This window comes from Pagrus pagrus, assembly GCF_965226575.1.
Source record: "Pagrus pagrus genome assembly, contig: HAP1_SCAFFOLD_59, whole genome shotgun sequence".
Lineage (NCBI taxonomy): Eukaryota > Metazoa > Chordata > Actinopteri > Spariformes > Sparidae > Pagrus > Pagrus pagrus.
Window position 1 is genome coordinate 70,133 of NW_028175404.1, and position 20,868 is coordinate 91,000.

Here is a 20,868-nt window from a genome sequence, read left to right on the forward strand (position 1 = left end):
TCTCAGAATGTCGCATTTTGTTTTCCAATCCAAATCTGAAAACGGTTGTTGTTGTTCACCCTGCTGAGCTTTGATGGCCTCTATGAACTCAGGCCATCTCATCTCAGCAGCAGAGAACGTCGCAAAAAATGTCGGTTTTCCAATTTGACGAACCATCGCGTGCACGTCTTTGAGGGTTTTGTTCCAATAGGCTGGAGTGCCTCTGAGAGGTTGCATGAACCTAGTCGCGTCTTGGTTCATAATTAGCCGTTCTACTTCGTCCTTATCCTGGAGCATGACATTGTTGATCCTACGGCCGTCTCTGGTTTTGGACTTTCCTTTGCGCATTTGTATAGACATGCTACTGGTCGCGAGGTGAGTCTCCGTAACAAACTGCGCAAAGAAAAGATAACTCTGGTCACTTGCAAAACGCGTATCTGCAGCAAAGAGCCTACAATTAAAGTAAAGGCTCGGGGACAGGGAGACGCTTCTATCTTCGTCCAACGTGTTCTCTCCTGTCGGAAATTGCACAGGAAAAGCCATGGCCTCTAATTTGGGTACGCTGAAAAATCCAACCGGTTTGTTGCCCTGCGCGGGGGCAACACTAAATACGCCGTCGCCATATGAAAGAATTTCCTGTGCAATGTCGGGGGGCTGCATACAAGTGTCCAGGGAGAGGCCTGGTCTCAGCTCCTCCTCTTCTTCTTCCTCAGCGGCCTCCGACTGTCCCGGTTCATTTTCGCTTTTGAGGAACTCCTCAAAATCTACATCCATATCGTCCTCTGGGATGCTCGGCTCCTCTTCCTGTCTGAAGTCTTCTGGGATGGGCTCCTCTTCTGGGATGGGCTCCTCTTCTGAGCTGGGCTGCGGTCTCAGCTCCTCCTCTTCTTCTTCAGCTGCCTCGAACTGTCCCGGTTCATTTTGACTGTTAAAAAATTCCTCCAAATCGACATCCCTATCTTCCTCTGGGATGCTGGGCTCCTCTTCTTCGAGCAGACAGTCGAAAGTGGCAGTCTCGTCGATAAACACATTTCTATATTCCGAATGCGTTTCTCTCAATTTTGCAAGAGCAGCTAGCACATTCTTCATATCAACAGTGTAGAAGTGCTGGTAACCTTTGTACTTAATATGCCTTTTCAATTTGACTTGAAGCAGCTGCGCTTCTGCTCTGGGCCTTGGGAGACTGTTGACGATCGATTGCACCTCTGCTGGAACGCACACAACAGCTCCGTGGACTGCCCTCTGTTGGCCTTTTGGCAGAGCAACAATTTTGGCAAAGGGAAGGATTTTTGAAATCAGCTGCCTCTCAAGCATATTAAGTGTAGCCAATTCTGTGGGGATGGGCGCCAACTCTAAATTGTTTGCGACTGCCATGGGTGGTATGCGTCCTCTGCCAAGGTGGCCGTCACAGGTGTCGCATATCCACTCATGCAGTCTCTCTTGTGGCACAGAGCAAGGGGTAGAGCACTCGCGGTCGCAAAAGTGAACATATTTTCTTGTCAAGCATGCTGCCGCCACTTTTGCGTGCTCCCTATATTTTTGTCTTTTACATTCTTTGACCTGATTAGGAAACATGGCTCTGTGACAAACGGTACAAATGTATGTGGGTCCATGGCTAATGGACTCACGAAAGACAGCTATGGCTACTGCCATCACCGGATCAATCAGGGGCTGGGGGCGGCGGTGCACAATTTGTCTGTATTTGCGTCTGATTCTAAGCGCTTTCCGCATCTTGTAAAATACACTACAGGCAGCATTTGTGTCCAATTTGGTTTTTCTCTGCTGGTTGCAACGTTGATTGAAACGACGTCTAAATTCCAGATCATTCTGATATCTAACATTGAACTTTTGCTTTTGCTTTTGCCTATAGCTTTGATCTGTGTTGTATCTCAGAGACATGCCAAATGTTTGTCTGCTCCGAAACGCTGCATCTGATCTGTATCTGTCAGTCATGTACCTCTTCTGTCTGGCGCGGAACGTGGCATCTTCTTCATATTTCTTTGTGATGCAAGTCTTCTGTCGTCTCTTGAAAGCAGCATCTTCCCTGTACCTTCTGACGACTTCTTCCTTCTTCTTGTCTTGTACTTTGAAGTTTTGATGGTAAGATTTGAAAGACCGCCGTTTTTGATTTAGACCGTCTTCGGCGTATCTTCTCCTTTGAGCTTGGACTTTTTTGCTCCGAAATTCCACACAGCTGCTGTACTTTTTCCTTTCATATTGGGATTTTTTCCTTTTTTCTTCAGACGGTAACGTGTGCCGTTTTTCGCTGGCTCTCCGCATCGCCTTTCGTCGATGTTGCTTTGGCAACTTTGTGAAATTCTGTTTCGCTGGTGGTGCAGGAGCCGTCTTGAGGACAGGCTCTGCTGCTGGTCGTGCAGGAGCCGTCTTGAGGACAGGCTCTGCTGCTGGTCGTGCAGGAGCCGTCTTGAGGACAGGCTCTGCTGCCGGTGGTGCAGGAGTCGTCTTAAGGACAGGCTCTGCTGCTGGTGGGAGAGCTGTCCTTGATCCATTGTCCGCAGGAGATGCCTGAGGGCGTTCTCTGGAACCAATGGCTTCGAATGACACCGGCACAAACTCGTAACTGGCAGAAGGTCCGCGATTTGCAAAGAGTTTGTGCAGGTGGTCAGACAAGTCACTGATTTCCGAGAAGGTCCTCATAATTGCAGTTCCGTGGGGGTAAGGTAAGCCTACCGCGTTTCTTGAGTGTGAATCAAACACACCATACCTGCCTGATTGGTCACGGAAAACTGCAATGCACTCCGGACTAACTATGATTAAAGCCAGATTAACGTCGCCTGACAGACACTCTAACTGTGTGGCTAGGGGGAGATACCAATCCTGGCCATCCCTGGCTTTCACAAGTCCACACCTGATTTCAGGCATGTGAACGTTACACACCTCTGTGTCAGTCAGGACTTTTTTGGGCAGTTCTTCCACAGTGAGATGGTCACTGTGGAATGTTTTTTTACGGATCAGCTGTCGTTTTACACCTACGTAAAGCGAATCTCCCTTTGCCAGCACTCTATCGAGGGCAGCAGTGTTGAACTGACAGCCCTCGTTTTGAAACGCCAGAAAAGTCAGGGACATGCAGGTACACTGGTGGTTCCTGGAAAACTTCCTGTACCTCATGTCACTCTGACTATGACTGGCCCTAATAGTCGCAATAACCGGGACCTGAAATATAAGATAAATTATAATCATTATCATAAAGGATTACTTATTAGCATAATCATAAGCCTAGTTAACATTAATATTTGTAGTAATTAACCGTTTCATATACCAGTCATAGCATAGTGACAGTTTAAGGAAATGTTACTAAAATCATTTAACCTTCTGCAGCTTTGATAAAATTAACTATCCAATATCATTTCCACCAAATTTTCCGGATAAATTGAATAAACTATTTATCTATCCATCCATCTATATATAGTGTCACACCTATTACACATGAAAAGATTGATAAATATTTAAATTTATATTACTATGGCAGTGTATTAAAACATGTCACTTACATGGGTGTAATGGCACAAAAAGGTTGGTTTTGGGTTGGGTTTTTGTTTTTTACCATTAAAAAAAGTGTTAAAAAACATGACTGAAATTTTAAACTCACCACATTGACATTTCAAGATGTTAACTGACCAAGATAATAATTTTGAGAAAACCTCTGTTCCGTTACTAGTGTTCATCTTTAAACAATTGATAAAATCGTGTCAAACTAGTTCAGTTATTTTGTTCGTAATTTTATTATTACATTTATTATTGTTAACAATAATTGTATAAATATATTAATTAATTCTCTCCTTCGTTTACTTAATAGTTTTTTGGCATTTCAGTTGAAAGAAAACCACACTTTACCCTCAAACAAACACTTTATTGAGCCCACGATAAACCCGAATGTAAATGTCCTTACCTTTTTGGAAGGGGAATGGGCGGTGGAGAGTCCGTCATCAATGATCCAGGGCCAGCAGGTCGATGAGGGTGACGAGACGGTCTGTGAAAAGTCATAACACCAGTGAATATTTAGACATGAGGCAACACAACGCAGCAAGTTTTCCAAATGTATTTCAATTACTCACTAACATTTGTGAACTGCAGAGAAAGATAATGGTATCAGAGATGTTAAATGAACCAGTGTAATGTAGTTACAGCTGATTTTACAGTAAACGTTGTGCGTCAGTTGCCGAGTAAATACCTTCGCTGGGCGAGGAGAGGGACGGGCCGCAGCTTTAAGGGTATGTGATGGTCCAGCCGGTGAAGGGGTCTTCATCCTGGCCACCTGAGAACAAATAATAACAACAACAATTCAGTAAAATGAAGACTTTAATGACATCATGAACTTTATTCAATAGGAATAATATTTACCTTGGCAGCCGGTGAAGAGCAGGGGGTCGCCGGATCACCCAAACTACAGGACAACCTGACTGGAGGGGATCCAACCAGCTATTGACATATGAGAACAAACATGTTGAACTTCACACATCTCAGTGTATGTTCTGTGTGAGATTGTGTCTGTTGCGTCAGAGAGTAACATACGTTGGTCACTGAAGTTTGGGTGCGGTGGGGTGGTCCATCCGTGGTCCTGGACCGAGGAACCGGGCTGGAGGGGGCGTCGTCCTCCAGTCTCCGTAACAGCCTGGCTGGAGGGGATCCAACCAGCTGTTGACACATGAGAACAAATATATTAAAATTCAGACAGAGTGGACAATGTAGTTATGTCTCCACGAAGACACCGTTTCAAGTGTAAACACCGACTGTGTGTCAGTTGTGTAACGTACGTTGTTTACAGGAGACTGGCTGCGAGGGGGCGGTCCATCCGTGGTCCTGGACCGAGGAACCGGGCTGGAGGGGGCGTCGTCCTCCAGTCTCCGGGACAGCCTGGCTGGAGGGGATCCAACCAGCTGTTGACACATGAGAACAAATATATTAAAATTCAGACAGAGTGCACAATGTAGTTATGTCTCCACGAAGACACCGTTTCAAGTGTGAACACCGACTGTGTGTCAGTTGTGTAACGTACGTTGTTCACAGGAGACTGGCTGCGAGGGGGGCGTCTGTCCGTGGTCCTACGACGCCTGGCTGCCGCTGGGGAGGCCACCTGCACCGTCAAATAAAACATAGCACCAATAACTGTAGGGAACAAGGAGAAACTTTATAATACAGCTGAGAAGAGATGTCAGACCATTTACCTTCTTGCGCGCCGGAGGAGACGGGACGTCCGCCACGTCAGACAGCAGAGAAGGAGACACTTGCTCCATAGCACGAAGAGACGTGCTACTGAACCAAATTGGGTTCAGTGGGAGGAAGGACTCCTTCTCCTGTGAAAGACAAAAAAAAACAAAAAAGACACATGAATATTTGTCTGGTCAAATACACAAAGTTTAAATACTAACCAGTTAACTTGTTGTGAAAAAAAGAGAAAAATTAGTCACCTGCTGCTGAGCCACGCTGGCCAGACCAGGAACCTGCGACTGGGAAAGCACAACACATATTTGATTAAATAGGTGCTTTTTAGTTACGACTGTGAAGCCGTTCACCATAATGTACATAAACACAAGTAAACACAAATGATAATATAGTAATAATAAAAAAGTGTACTAACCTTGGGGCTCTGACCAACGACCTTCCATTGGAAGGGGTCAGGAGACCGAGGGGCACGTACCTCGCCCTTCACAACCAGCTTAGGAGAAACCTTCCTAAGCGGCTGTGAAGGGGTAGGAGACACCGGGGGAGGAGGAGGTGGTGGTGTCTCCAGGAACTGCTCCGTGGAGGTCCACAGCAGCTCGGCGAGGATGCCCATCCCCTCACGGTCGCTCAGGTGAACCTGCAGACATGACAAATCCATTTACAGACAAAGTTCAACTCTAAAAAGCATAGCTCGTGTTGACTGTTTCATATTAACACACAACAAATCATAGACAATTAGACTTTTTCTATCACACGTAGATATTGTACTTACGCCGTCTCTGCTCCACAGATCCAGGCGCGTACGGGGGAAGTACTCCTCGGCAGAGAAGTACCTCACGCCTAAAATGTAAAAAAGAAAAAAAGTGAGTCATTACAACATCCACATGTATTATGACTTTATGTTCATCACAGACATTTTTAAGTACATTTCTTTTTCTTGACAAGATATTGTTTTACGTACCCATACGAGCTGCCACGCGGTGGTACTCATGGCGGAGGGCCCGCTGGTGCTCCTCATCCTCAGTCAGGCGGGGGGGAAAGTCCAGCACAAAGACCTGTAGAGAACAAAATTTTAGAAAACACCAATTGACAGTTTCATTCAAAATCACACATCACATGATGTACACATTATTTTTTAAAAAGCTCATACAATTAGTCTTATTAGAGTAGTCAATGTACTTCTATTGTTAAACTACTAAGAATACAGGACAAGCGAGACATGAAATACAAGCTTACCGACGGCGCGCAGGTAGTCGAGTGGTTAGAGCTCATGCCACATACGCAGCGGACCCTGGTTCGAATCCCTTTGCTGCATGTCACACCCTCTCTCTTTCCCATTTCAAAATGCAGTTTGTCTAAATAAATAAAAAAAGGTGTCTACGCCAAAAAAAATGCATAAATGCTTACCTTCGGCCAGCGGTCCCTCACAGCAGCGAGGAGTTGGCCGTAGTCCGCGGCTGCCTCGTCCACGGTCCTGCTCGCCGTCAGGTTGTTACTGGGGGCAAGAACACAGACAGCATCAGGGGTCCGAGGAATAACAGCGTGAACAACCTCAGTCCGCAGCTGAGCGGCATGGGCCCCAGGGGTCGACATGAAACCAAAAGTATACTTCCCTTCTGGCATCACGACGAAGCCGTCCACGATGGCCCGGAGATGGGAGTCCCCGACAATCAGAACAAACTGCAACAACAAAGACAATTTCTTTAGCATGAAAATCATTAATCCCTCTCAAGATCAATTACTTCCTTCATAAACTGGACAATAATAGCACCTTCTTGTCAGGAGACTCCGGTGGGATGACCAACTTGTGGCTCCGTCCGGTGAGCTTGGAAGTTGGCCACCTCCGCACCCGATGGCGGTAACCAGTACCGCGGCCTGTTTAGTAAGGGACAAAACAGATTTTAAAAAAAAGAAAAAGTGTAAAACTAATGAAGGAAAGCCTACCAGGAAACATCAACAATCACTTGTTTATACCAGTAAAAAAAGTACATGAAAACCGGTTTAAAAAGTGTAATATTGATGATTCATTAATTTATTGTTCATTTAGGGATAAAACAGGTGGATACTTACGTGCACGAACCTCGGCACGACCGGGGCTCCAGAAGGGCTTGGCTGGGGGTGAAGAGCCAACCACCTGATGACAGATAAAAAAATAAACATAAAATAATAATAAATCATAACAACAACAAGCATAAGATAGACAAACAAGTTAAAACAAAATATAATAAAACATTTAAAGCAATACAAACATTACAAACACATTTAACCTCAGACAATGTCTTTGCACACGTGTGTGTGTGTGTGTGTGTGTGTGTGTGTGTGTGTGTGTGTGTGAGAGAGTGAGAGTGAGAGTGAGCATACGTTGCCAACTGGAGCGCGGGAGCAGAGGGGGTGGGTCTCCCTGGTCCGCTTGGTCCTTGACCCGCTAGAAGGCTCCTCTCCGGCCGGAGGGGACACCGTCTGAAGAAGAAACATTAACATCAAAGATATGGCAGACACACAGAACTCAGCATTAAAAAAGGAAAAAGCAATAGGTGTAACATTTCTACAGCCATTTTCATGCAGACAGTTGTCACTGCGACACAGAAGCTTATCTACTGTGTAAGTACCTTCGGGGGGGGAGGGGGAGAACTCGGCTCCTCCAGGTTGAGCCTAGTCCAGCGCTGCTTCAGCGCCGCAGACCGCCTCGACTTCCTGGGCATCCTGCTGAAAGTCAAAAACAAAGAAAACACGAGAAATGCTTCTCAAATGTTAGAATATGTAATAGAAGACAACGTTATATAATATCTTGTATGCAAAATGAATGTGGTGATTGTGGGTGTGTGGGTGATGTGGTGATGCTCAAGGTTGATGCTCTGCTCTGACGGTTGAGGGCGATTAATCTCAGTGGATGGTCACTCTCAGCTGCAGCACAGGAACCCTTTAATCTAAAAGAGAAAGTGCAATAAAAAGATAAGTGTCTCTCAAATGTTAGGAGTCAGTATTAGCAACAAGCTAATAGCATAACAGACACACGTACATCTGTACTTGTCATAATGTGTGTTTTTGGGCACAGTATTTTTTTTAATAATTCTATATTATAATAACTATCAATGATATAAATGATTTTATACTACACAGTATTCTCAAAACAAAGAATTACTATGAGACAATGAATATACTACACAAGTAAAAACAACATTAACTTCATCAACTGTACAAGATTTTATCAACATCTGAATGCACATTTATTCCCAAAAGCAAAAATAGTCACGTATGAAAATGCTTCCTATTCCATTTAATCAAGGCAGGTTGTAAAAGTGTATAATACATTTAAGTATGATACTTTTCTAACTAAATCAAAAAACATTTCATCACAGTCAATCAAACAGAAAAAGAGAAATGTGTTTTTTGGTGGACAGAAGGGAGTATTAAATACTAGTCAAACTAAACAAGTAGATAGATTAAAATAATAAATACAGCTTTCAGCTTGTATTAATGTTCTTGTATAAAAACAGAATACCTAAATAAAACCCTTTTTTTAAAATCCCCAAATCACGAGTGTAATATCTCATATTAAAAATCTGACCTGTGCTTATGATCTATGCATGACAGTCCAGTTCACACCGGAAGAGAAGATGGCCGTTCGCGCCACCAGAGAACAAAGGCCATAGTTCACGCTGTTAGCATCTAGCTCGGCCTTATGTTTTAGCTTTTAGCTCAGTGTTCTTATATAGAAACAAGTCGGCCATAAACATCAGTCTAACCAAAATCACGAGACAGTAATGTCTAGCTTCAATAAGCTCACTTTTGTTAAACATGTACAGATGTTATGAGTAACATCTATTAAAAAATCTGACCTGTGTTAAGGGTCTATGCATGAGACAGTACAGTTCACACCGACAGAGAAGATGGCCGCTCGCGCCACCAGAGACCAAAGGCCATAGTTCACGCTGTTAGCATCTAGCTCGGCCTTATGTTTTAGCTTTTAGCTCAGTGTTCTTATATAGAAACAGGTCGGCCATAAACATCAGTCTAACCAAAATCACGAGACAGTAATGTCTAGCTTCAATAAGCTCACTTTTGTTAAACATGTACAGATGTTATGAGTAACATCTATTAAAAAATCTGACCTGTGTTAAGGGTCTATGCATGAGACAGTACAGTTCACACCGACAGAGAAGATGGCCGCTCGCGCCACCAGAGACCAAAGGCCATAGTTCACGCTGTTAGCATCTAGCTCGGCCTTATGTTTTAGCTTTTAGCTCAGTGTTCTTATATAGAAACAGGTCGGCCATAAACATCAGTCTAACCAAAATCACGAGACAGTAATGTCTAGCTTCAATAAGCTCCCTTTCGTTAAACATGTACGGATGTTAGCACAGTTAGCTTTTCGCTCCGGTTAGCTTTTCTTCATAGAAAAAGCAAATCACCGCTGTTGGCTTCGACTGCGGCCTACTGGTTTATGTACCAGAGCCTAGTAGCGCCGTTAGCTCGTCTTAATAGTGTTGTATTGAAACAGACTGACGGAGGCCCATTACTGTTAGCTACACAGACACATTCACACAGTTAGCTTTTCGCTCCGGTTAGCTTTTCTTCATAGAAAAAGCAAATCACCGCTGTTGGCTTCGACTGCGGCCTACTGGTTTATGTACCAGAGCCTAGTAGCGCAGTTAGCTCGTCTTCATAGTGTTGTATTGAAACAGACTGACGGAGGCCCATTACTGTTAGCTACACAGACACATTCACACGGTTAGCTTTTCGCTCCGGTTAGCGTTTCACCATAGAAAAAGCAAAGTCACCGCGGTTGGCTTCGACTGCGGCCTACTGGTTTATGCACCAGAGCCTAGTAGCGCCGTTAGCTCGTCTTAATAGTGTTGTGTTGAAACAGACTGACGGAGGCCCATTACTGTTAGCTACACAGACACATGCTGTACTTATGGACCCCTGTGGCTTTGCTAACCGCTGTTGGCCCGGAGCTACTGGGCTCCGACTAGCCGAGAGCTCGGCCGCTCGAGCTAGCGCTATTGCTATAACAGACCGACCGGCACGTTAGCTTGGCTAGTCGGAGCCCAGTAGCTCCGGGCCAACAGCGGATTGATATTGATGAAACAGACAGACCATAAACAATTACATTAATTTTTCCGAAATCATGAGTTATCGTGATCATAGGAGAGATAGTAATGTCTAGCTTCAATAAAATCCACTTTTATGAACGATTTCAGTGTGCTCATGTCAAACATGACTGGTACTTACCTACAAGTAGGTCAAAGGGGACGAGCAGAGCCGGACCAGGGTTATATCAAGGCCAAAATCACGCCACACAACTGTCCAATCAGAGTCCTCCCGTGTTATCTGTCATCTGTATCCGAGGTGATTTGTCAAATGAGATGGCTGATATCGGTGCACTTGAGACAGACTCCAGACTCTGCTGCAGTTCATGATTAATATTTATTTTTATGAATGTAATACATTAAAAAAAATCAATGTTAATTAGAAAACTTAATTAATAGTAAAATTGATTGATTAATATTGAATTATTATATTATATATCATTAAATACAGAACATAAAACAAATTATATTATATCAGCTGATGGAGTATTAAGAGATATTACAGTGAGAATGAGTCAAATACTCTGAATCAGACTGAGAAATTTAATAAATCTCAATATATTGATGATTGGAAACATTTAAATATTTGAATCAGAATCAGAATTCCTTTATTTGTCCAGCAAATGGGGAAATTTCTTAGTCACAGAGTCCTCCTGTGTTATCTGTCATCTGTATCCGAGGTGATTTGTCAAATGAGATGGCTGATATCTGTGCACTTGAGACAGACTCCAGACTCTGCTGCAGTTCATGATTAATATTTATTTTTATGAATGTAATACATTAAAAAAACATCAATGTTAGTGAGAAAACTTATTTAATAGTAATATTGATTGATTAATATTGAATTATTATATTATATATCATTAAATACAGAACATAAAACAATTGATATCAGCTGATGGAGTATGAAGAGATATAACAGTGAGAATGAGTCAAATACTCTAAATCAGACTGAGAAATTCAATAAATCTCAATATATTGATGATTGGAAACATTTAAATATTTGAATCAGAATCAGAATCCCTTTATTTGTCCAGCAAATGGGGAAATTTCTTAGTCACAGAGTCCTCCTGTGTTATCTGTCATCTGTATCCGAGGTGATTTGTCAAATGAGATGGCTGATATCTGAGCACTTGAGACAGACTCCAGACTCTGCTGCAGTTCATGATTAATATTTATTTTTATGAATGTAATACATTAAAAAAACATCAATGTTAATTAGAAAACTTAATTAATAGTAAAATTGATTGATTAATATTGAATTATTATATTATATATCATTAAATACAGAACATAAAACAAATTATATTATATCAGCTGATGGAGTATTAAGAGATATTACAGTGAGAATGAGTCAAATACTCTGAATCAGACTGAGAAATTCAATAAATCTCAATATATTGATGATTGGAAACATTTAAATATTTGAATCAGAATCAGAATTCCTTTATTTGTCCAGCAAATGGGGAAATTTCTTAGTCACAGAGTCCTCCTGTGTTATCTGTCATCTGTATCCGAGGTGATTTGTCAAATGAGATGGCTGATATCTGTGCACTTGAGACAGACTCCAGACTCTGCTGCAGTTCATGATTAATATTTATTTTTATGAATGTAATACATTAAAAAAACATCAATGTTAGTGAGAAAACTTATTTAATAGTAATATTGATTGATTAATATTGAATTATTATATTATATATCATTAAATACAGAACATAAAACAATTGATATCAGCTGATGGAGTATGAAGAGATATAACAGTGAGAATGAGTCAAATACTCTAAATCAGACTGAGAAATTCAATAAATCTCAATATATTGATGATTGGAAACATTTAAATATTTGAATCAGAATCAGAATCCCTTTATTTGTCCAGCAAATGGGGAAATTTCTTAGTCACAGAGTCCTCCTGTGTTATCTGTCATCTGTATCCGAGGTGATTTGTCAAATGAGATGGCTGATATCTGAGCACTTGAGACAGACTCCAGACTCTGCTGCAGTTCATGATTAATATTTATTTTTATGAATGTAATACATTAAAAAAACATCAATGTTAGTTAGAAAACTTATTTAATAGTAATATTGATTGATTAATATTGAATTATTGTATTATATATCATTAAATACAGAACATAAAACAATTTATATTATATCAGCTGATGGAGTATGAAGAGATATTACAGTGAGAATGAGTCAAATACTCTAAATCAGACTGAGAAATTCAATAAATCTCAATATATTGATGAATGGAAACATTTAAATATTTGAATCAGAATCAGAATTCCTTTATTTGTCCAGCAAATGGGGAAATTTCTTAGTCACAGCAGCCAAAGGACAGTGTCACACTAAACAATAATACAAAGTAAAAAAATAAACAATATAATCAAAAGATAAGAAATAGAATTAACTCATATATACATAGTATTTACAATATGAACTTAGTATTTACAATTTGAACTTAGTATTTACAATATGACATAGTATTTATAATATGAACAGTGTAAGTATGAACAGTTTGCTATTTTTTATTTACAAACAATAAATAACAAATATGAGTATTAAAAATTGTCCAACTAGTGCAAACCAAAAAGTATGTGGATATGTGTAGAGTTTTGTATTGCACAGTGCACATGCGAGGTCTAGTGGGAGCAGTGCTGATTGTAGACTGACAGCAGCAGGAAGGAAGGACCTGCGATACCTCTCCTTCACACACTTGGGGTGTATCAGTCTGTCGTTGAAGAAGCTGACCAGTGTGGTGATAGTGACCTGCAGGGGGTGGGACTCCTTCACCAGCAGTGTTGACAGCTTGTCCATCATCCTGCTCTCTCCCACCACCTGCACTGGGTCAAGAGGGCATCCCAGGAATGGAGTTCCTGGTTTGAATGAATGAAAAGATGATCGTTAAATATAGTTGAAATGTTGGGAAATATACTGTGTGTGTGTCTGTGTGTGCGTGTGTGTGTCTGTCTGTGCGTGTCTGTCTGTCTGTCTGTGTGTGTGTAAATTATTGGAAGTTTTTCGCGTCTTACGACGCGATGTGTGTGTCTGTGTGTCTGTCTGTGTGTCTGTCTGTGTGTCTGTGTGTCTGTCTGTCTGTCTGTCTGTGTGTGTGTGTCTGTGTGTGTGTCTGTGTGTGTGTGTCTGTCTGTCTCTCTGTCTGTCTATCTGTGTGTGTGTGTGTCTGTGTGTGAGTGTCTGTCTGTCTGTCTGTGTGTGTGTAAATTATGGGAAGTTTTTCGCGTCTTACGACGCGATGTGTGTGTCTGTGTGTGTGTGTGTCTGTCTGTCTGTGTCTGTCTGTCTGTCTGTCTGTCTGTGTGTGTCTGTCTGTCTGTCTGTCTATCTGTGTCTGTGTGTCTGTCTGTCTGTCTGTCTATCTGTGTGTGTGTGTGTCTCTGCAGGCCCTGTTCAGCTTGGTTGCCGCGGTGATGGTTGTCGTTAACCCCTAGCAACCACCTGGGACAGCTGATTTGAGAGTGACTTTTGCCCCAAATCTAGGACCTCAAACTAGTGCTATATCTTCAGAACCAAACATGATATCGGAAAATTTTCTTCACCATCAAGCCAGGAAGGCCTTAAAGAACACAGCCATTATTTTTTGTGGTCCTAGCTTCAGAAATGTGGTCATAGGAGCGAGTTAAAAACAGGGGCAGTTTTGAAAATCCTCGAAAATCCTCCTCCTGATTAACATTGGAGTAAATGGGGCAGTTGAGAGCTACTCTTGTCGGTTGGAGGCAGATAAATCAAAAATCGTAAATCCTACAGATAAAGTAGACACATTGGGAGAAAGAGGACAAGCGTGGCTACAACTTGGTGAAAAAATCACTCTTCTACTGTGTAATTTGTGGCTGGGGTCGTCGTGGAAAGACAAAATGTCTGAGAGTTTTTTTTGAGTCTCCCCCACTCTGTCAGTTGGCTCTGCACGAACATTCCGCAATACACACCCATTATAAATCCTGAATTTTTCCAAAATCACTCACCATCGTTAAAGGGTCAGAGTTCAAAAACGAAACATCATACGAAAAAAGTTCAAATACAACTCAGATAGACAAGATCCGTGCCTACGTTTTAAAGTTTGAATGGTGTTTCTAGGTGAACGTAGGCCAGAGCAGGAGATGTTTGAGATTTGCGATTTTTTTTTCCCTCATCCCATTCATTCTTATGGGAAATTTTTCGCAGTTTTTCGCGTCTTACGACGCGAAAAATTAATATTCTGGAAATCTGAATGATAGCAATAATCGTCCGATCGAGCCGCACGTTTTGATATATTTTTTGTTTGTGTGCGCTCAAAGCTGCGGGGCAAGTTACGCGCCGAAGCGCAAATGGGAAAACCCATTATAAAATATGCGGAAGAAGAATAATAATAAAAAGAGGCCCGGGGAATAACAATAGTGGGCTGTGCTTCGCACAGCCCACTATGGACACCTATAGCTTTGCTATAGAGGTGTCCATAGTGGGCTTGCGAGCACAGCCCACTAACTAGACAATTTCCCGTTGGGAAATCGCGAGAGTGGGCTGTGCTCTGTGCAAATTCGCACCCCACGTACGTTGAGAACTTTCATATTTACATTATATTATATCCAGGCTGAAAGAGCTTAAAAAGCCAAACATTTTGATAGTTGAACGGTTTCTGTAGCTGAACATATGATGAAGCAGTCGCAGGATGAAATTTGAAAATGTCCCCATAAGGAGTGTGTGTGTCTGTCTGTGTGTGCATGTGTGTGTGTGTGTGTGTGTGTGTGTCTCTGTCTATCTGTCTGTCTCTGTGTGTGTGTGTCTGTCTGTGTCTCTGTCTGTGTGTGTGTGTCTCTGCAGGGCCAGTTCAGCTTGGTTGCCGCGGTGATGGTTGTCGTTAACCCCTAGCAACCACCTGGGACAGCTGATTTGAGAGTGACTTTTGCCCCAAATCTAGACCTCAAACTAGTGCTATATCTTCAAAACCAAACATGATATTGGAAAATTTTCTTCACCATCAAGCCAGGAAGGCCTTAAAGAACACAGCCATTATTTTTTGTGGTCCTAGCTTCTGAAATGTGGTAATAGGAGCGAGTTAAAAACAGGGGCAGTTTGGAAAATCCTCGAAAATCCTCCTCCAGATTAACATTGGGGTAAATGGAGCAGTTGAGAGCTACTGTTGTCGGTTGGAGGCAGATAAATCAAAAACCGTAAATCCTACCAATAAAGTGGACACATTGGGAGAAAGAGGACAAGTGTGGCTACAACTTGGTGAAAAAATCACTCTTCTACTGTGTAATTTGTGGCTGGGGTTGTCAGAGAAAGAGAAAAGTTGGGAGAGTTTTTCTGAGTCTCCCCCCACTCTGGCAGTTGGCTCTGCACGAACATTCCGCAATACACACCCATTATAAAGTCCTGAATTTTTCCAAAATCACTCACCATCTTTCAAGGGTCAGAGTTCAAAAACGAAACATCGTGGGAAAAAACTTCAAATACAACTCAGATAGACAAGACCCGTGCTGACGTTTTAAAGTTTGAATGGTGTTTCTAGGTCAACGTAGGGCCGAGCAGGACATGTTTGAAAAACGTGGAAGATTTGCGATATTTTTTTTCCTCGTCCCATTCATTCTTATGGGAAATTTTTCGCAGTTTTTCGCGTCTTACGACGCGAAAAATTAATATTCTGGAAATCTGAATGATAGCACACCGAGTCCGATCGAGGCGCACGTTTTGATATATTTTTTGTTTGTGTGCGCTCAAAGCTGCGGGGCAAGTTAACCGTCAAAAAAAAGCGGGAGGAAGAATAATAATAAAGAGAGGCCCGGGGAATAACAATAGTGGGCTGTGCTCCGCACAGCCCACTATGGACACCTATAGCTTTGCTATAGAGGTGTCCATAGTGGGCTTGCGAGCACAGCCCACTAACTAGACAATTTCCCGTTGGGAAATCGCGAGAGTGGGCTGTGCTCTGTGCAAATTCGCACCCCACGTACGTTGAGAACTTTTAGATCTACCTTTTAAGTAGTTTAGGCTGAAAGAGCTCAAAAAGCCGAACATTTTGATAGTTGAACGGTTTCTGTAGCTGAACGTATGCTGAAGCAGTAGCAGGATGAAATTTGAAAATGTCCCCATAAGGAGTGTGTCTGTCTGTCTGTCTCTGTGTCTGTCTGTGTGTGTGTGTGTCTGTGTCTGTATGTCTGTCTATCTGTCTGTCTGTCTGTCTGTCTGTGTGTGTGTGTGTGTGTGTGTGTGTGTCTGTGTCTTTGTGTGTCTGTGTCTGTCTGTCTGTCTGTCTCTGTGTGTGTGTCTCTGCAGGCCCTGTTCAGCTTGGTTGCCGTGGTGATGGTTGTCGTTAAGCACTAGCAACCACCTGGGACAGCTGATTTGAGAGTGACTTTTGCCTCAAATTTAGGACCTCAAACTAGTGCTATATCTTCAAAACCAAACATGATATCGGAAAATTTTCTTCACCATCAAGCCAGGAAGGCCTTGAAGAACACAGCCATAATTTTTTGTGGTCCTAGCTTCTGAAATGTGGTCATAGGAGCGAGTTAAAAACAGGGGCAGTTTTGAAAATCCTCGAAAATCCTCCTCCAGATTAACATTGGGGTAAATGGAGCAGTTGAGAGCTACTCTTGTCGGTTGGAGGCAGATAAATCAAAAACCGTAAATCCTACCAATAAAGTGGACACATTGGGAGAAAGAGGACAAGTGTGGCTACAACTTGATGAAAAAATCACTTTTCTACTGTGTAATTTGTGGCTGTGGTCGTCAGAGAAAGAGAAAAGTTGTGAGAGTTTTTCTGAGTCTCCCCCCACTCTGGCAGTTGGCTCTGCACGAACATTCCGCAATACACACCCATTATAAATCCTGAATTTTTCCAAAATCACTCACCGTCGTTAAAGGGTCAGAGTTCAAAAACGAAACATCGCACGAAAAAAGTTCAAATACAGCTCAGATAGACAAGACCCGTGCCTACATTTTAAAGTTTGAATGGTGTTTCTAGGTCAACGTTGGCCAGAGCAGGAGATGTTTGAGTTTTGCGATTTTTTTTTTCCTCGTCCCATTCATTTCTTATGGGAAAGTTTTTCGGTTTTTCGCGTCTTACGACGCGAAAAATTAATATTCTGGAAATCTGAATGATAGCAATAATCGTCCGATCGAGGCGCACGTTTTGATATATTTTTTGTTTGTGTGCGCTCAAAGCTGCGGGGCAAGTTACGCGCCGAAGCGCAAATGGGAAAACCCATTATATAAGCGAGCGGGAGGAAGAATAATAATAATAAAAAGAGGCCCGGGGAATAACAATAGTGGGCTGTGCTCCGCACAGCCCACTATGTACACCTCTGTACAGAGGTGTACATAGTGGGCTTTGCGGGGCACAGCCCACTAACTAGACAATTTCCCGTTGGGAAATCGCGAGAGTGGGCTGTGCTCTGTGCAAATTCGCACCCCACGTACGTTGAGAACTTTTAGATCTACCTTTTAAGTAGTTTAGGCTGAAAGAGCTCAAAAAGCCGAACATTTTGATAGTTGAACGGTTTCTGTAGCTGAATGTATGCTGAAGCAGTAGCAGGATGAAATTTGAAAATTTCCCCATAAGGAGTGTGTGTGTCTGTGTGTCTGTGTGTGTCTGTGTGTCTGTGTGTGTCTGTGTGCATGTGTGTCTGTGTCTGTATGTCTGTGTGTGTGTCTGTGTGTGTGTCTGTGTGTGTGTGTGTGTGTGTGTGTGTGTCTGTCTGTCTGTCTGTCTGTCTGTCTCTCTCTGTGTGTGTGTCTCTGCAGGCTCAGTTCGGCTTGGTTGCCGCGGTGATGGTTGTCGTTAAGCACTAGCAACCACCTGTGACAGCTGATTTGAGAGTGACTTTTGCCTCAAATTTAGGACCTCAAACTAGTGCTATATCTTCAAAACCAAACATGATATCTGAAAATTTTCTTCACCATCAACCCAGGGAGGCCTTAAAGAACACAGTCATTATTTTTTGTGGCCCTAGCTTCAGAAATGTGGTCATAGGAGCGAGTTAAAAACAGGGGCAGTTTGGAAAATCCTGGAAAATCCTCCTCCTGATTAACATTGGGGTAAATGGAGCAGTTGAGAGCTACTCTTGTCGGTTGGAGGCAGATAAATCAAAAACCATAAATCCTACCAATAAAGTGGACACATTGGGAGAAAGAAGACAAGTGTGGCTACAACTTGATGAAAAATTCACTCTTCTACTGTGTAATTTGTGGCCGGGGTCGTCAGAGAAAGAGAAAAGTTGTGAGAGTTTTTCTGACTCTCCCCCCACTCTGGCAGTTGGCTCTGCACGAACATTCCGCAATACACACCCATTATAAAGTCCTGAATTTTTCCAAAATCACTCGCCATCTTTCAAGGGTCAGAGTTCAAAAACGAGACATCGTGCAAAAAAACTTCAAATACATCTTAAATAGACAAGACCTGTGGCTACATTTTAAAGTTTGAATGGTGTTTCTAGGCCAACGTAGGCCCGAGCAGGAGATGTTTGAAAAACGTTGAAGATTTGCGAAGTTTTTTTTCCTCGTCCCATTCATTCTTATGGGAAATTTTTCGCAGTTTTTCGCGTCTTACGACGCGAAAAATTAATATTCTGGAAATCTGAATCATAGCAGTAATCTCCCGATCGAGGCGCACGTTTTGATATATTTTTTGTTTGTGTGCGCTCAAAACTGCGGGGCAAGTTAACCGCCGAAAAACGGGAGGAAGAATAATAATAATAATAAAAAAAGGCCCGGGGAAGAACAATAGTGGGCTGTGCTCCGCACAGCCCACTATGTACACCTCTGTACAGAGGTGTACATAGTGGGCTTTGCGGGGCACAGCCCACTAACTAGACAATTTCCCGTTGGGAAATCGCGAGAGTGGGCTGTGCTCTGTGCAAATTCGCACCCCACGTACGTTGAGAACTTTCATATTTACATTATATTATATCCAGGCTGAAAGAGCTTAAAAAGCCGAACATTTTGATAGTTGAACGGTTTCTGTAGCTGAACGTATGCTGAAGCAGTCGCAGGATGAAATCTGAAAATGTCCCCATAAGGAGTGTGTGTGTCTGTCTGTGTGTGCATGTGTGTGTGTGTGTGTGTCTCTGTCTATCTGTCTGTCTCTGTGTGTGTGTGTGTGTCTGTCTGTGTGTCTGTCTGTGTGTCTCTCTCTCTGTCTCTCTCTGTGTGTGTGTGGGGGAGACTCAGTGATGTTCTGCATTCTAGCTCACGCAATACACACCCATTATAAAGTCCTGAGTTTTTCCAAAATCACTCACGATCGTTAGAGGGTCAGGGTTCAAAAACGAAACATCGTAGGAAAAAAGTTCAAATACAACTCAAATAGACAAGACCCGTGCCTACATTTTAAAGTTTGAATGGTGTTTCTAGGTGAAAGTAGGCCAGAGCAGGAGATGTTTGAAAAAGATGCAGACTTTTGACCTCGTCCCATTCATTCTTATGGGAAACAGCTTTTCGCGTCTTACGACGCGAAAAATTAATATTCTGGAAAACTGAATAATAGCATACCGAGTCCGACCGAGGCGCACGTTTTGATATATTTTTTGTTTGTGTGCGCTCAACGGTGTGGGACGAGTTAAGTGCCGAAATCAGGCAAGGGGGTGTAGTAATACAAACACTAGACAATTTCCCGTTGGGAAATCGCGAGAGTGGGCTGTGCTCTGTGCAAATTCGCACCCCACGTACGTTGAGAACTTTTAGATCTACCTTTTAAGTAGTTTAGGCTGAAAGAGCTCAAAAAGTCGAACATTTTGATAGTTGAACGGTTTCTGTAGCTGAACGTATGATGAAGCAGTCGCAGGATGAAATTTGAAAATGTCCCCATAAGGAGTGTGTCCGTCTGTCTGTCTCTGTGTCTGTCTGTGTGTGTGTGTGTGTCTCTGTCTATCTGTCTGTCTCTGTGTGTGTGTGTCCGTGTGTGTCTGTCTGTGTGTCTGTGTGTCTCTCTCTCTGTCTCTCTCTCTGTGTGTGTGGGGGAGACTCAGTGATGTTCTGCATTCTAGCTCACGCAATACACACCCATTATAAAGTCCTGAGTTTTTCCAAAATCACTCACCATCATTAGAGGGTCAGGGTTCAAAAACGAAACATCGTAGAAAAAAAGTTCAAATGCAACTCAAATAGACAAGACCCGTGCCTACATTTTAAAGTTTGAATGGTGTTTCTAGGTGAAAGTAGGCCAGAGCAGGAGATGTTTGAAAAAGAGGCAGATTTGCGAGTTCTTTTGACCTCATCCCATTCATTCTGATGGGAAACAGTTTTTCGCGTCTTACGACGCGAAAAATTTATATTCTGGAAAACTGAATAATAGCATACCGAGTCAGAGCGAGCCGCACGTTTTGATATATTTTTTGTGTGTGTGCGCTCAACGGTGAGGGACGAGTTAAGTGCCGAAATCAGGCAAGGGGGTGTAGTAATACAAACACTAGACAATTTCCCGTTGGGAAATCGCGAGAGTGGGCTGTGCTCTGTGCAAATTCGTACCCCACGTACGTTGAGAACTTTTAGATCTACCGTTTAAGTAGTTTAGGCTGAAAGAGCTCAAAAAGCCGAACATTTTGATAGTTGAACGGTTTCTGTAGCTGAACGTATGCTGAAGCAGTAGCAGGATGAAATTTGAACATGTCCCCATAAG